This window comes from Penaeus monodon, chromosome 34, assembly GCF_015228065.2.
Source record: "Penaeus monodon isolate SGIC_2016 chromosome 34, NSTDA_Pmon_1, whole genome shotgun sequence".
Lineage (NCBI taxonomy): Eukaryota > Metazoa > Arthropoda > Malacostraca > Decapoda > Penaeidae > Penaeus > Penaeus monodon.
The window spans coordinates 25,742,060-25,742,731 of record NC_051419.1 but is presented as its reverse complement, the minus strand read 5'-3'; the positions used below and the strand labels follow the sequence as shown (position 1 = coordinate 25,742,731).

The 672-nt window shown below is 34.1% G+C and overlaps 1 protein-coding gene across 1 annotated transcript in view; it reads left to right on the top strand.

The window, feature by feature from the left end:
• LOC119594861 (Golgi-resident adenosine 3',5'-bisphosphate 3'-phosphatase-like) overlaps nucleotides 1-672 on the top strand; it is a gene marked incomplete in the record, with an annotated part of 4,975 nt that overhangs the window by 640 nt on the left and 3,663 nt on the right.

Sequence of the window (672 nt, the reverse complement as noted above, 5' to 3'; positions counted from 1 at the left end):
ATTATATTATCCTCTTTATTCTCTCTTTCTATCTCTTCCTTTTCAGCCCCTCCCCACCTATCACCGTAGTCCTATCCCCCTGTGCTATTTGCCTACGCTAGGTGAATTATCACATTGTTTGCTCTTAACATGTGGATGTAATTCAGCAGAGTAAAGGGTTGCATCTTTGTCCATCTTTTGGTTATGTTTATGTGTGGATTTGATCACAGTTTAAGATATTTTGAAAACCATATATTATTTTGATTTATTTTTTCTTTATATTTTTTTTACACTCTCCATCTATATCATCTTCTTCATTAAATAAATATAACATAGAAAAAAAAATACAAAGCAATGTATAAAAGCTAGACATCCTATAAGTGGATGATGTTTCAGTCCACACTATGTCAGTCATAAGCTTTTGTGATATTTCTTTTTTTTGATAGCCTCAGCACATTGAATCGGAGTCCAGTAGCTATATTTATATCAACAAACTCAGGGTCACAATCATAGGGGTTTTCCTATTGATCATTGCATTGTATCTACCAATTTATAGTGGCAGTTCAGAGGGTGCAGAGATACATAATGTAGATGGAATAAGGATGTGTAAGTGTATCTTTAAAAAGCTAGCTACGGCTTGCATTATCGCTAATTATAAGACAGGGGAGGAAAGATTGTGAGTAGTTTCAGTGT